We start from the raw sequence: 418 nt of genomic DNA on the forward strand, positions 1-418 counted from the left end.
ATGCTAAAAGAATTAATTATTCCTTTTTTGTAACACAAAAAGGAAGTCCCGACTTTGCCAGTCTACCTTCAGACGAGTGTTGCCATAGATGCAACTTAAGTATCCGCACGGATCCTCTACAGACATACTCTCACAAGCTTATTTTGGTTCAAAAATGTACACATTACCTAAATTGCATAAAAGTCAACAATTTCAGCTTTTTAATTAACTGTCTCAAAAGCAACATTTCAATGAAATTTTGTACATGCTTGAAATTTGATTAGCTTTTTTTTACAAATATGTCCACAACAAAAACAAGATGGCTATCAGTCTAGTCAGGACTAAATTGAGTAAAATGTCCAAGTCGATATAGTTTTTGACAGGTTTTCGTGGGTGGTGAGGGTATCTTGTCTTGCAAGAGTGAAAGAATACAACAACA

The sequence above is a fragment of the Saccoglossus kowalevskii genome, chromosome 8 (genome assembly GCF_978046115.1).
Source record: "Saccoglossus kowalevskii chromosome 8, keSacKowa6.1, whole genome shotgun sequence".
Lineage (NCBI taxonomy): Eukaryota > Metazoa > Hemichordata > Enteropneusta > Harrimaniidae > Saccoglossus > Saccoglossus kowalevskii.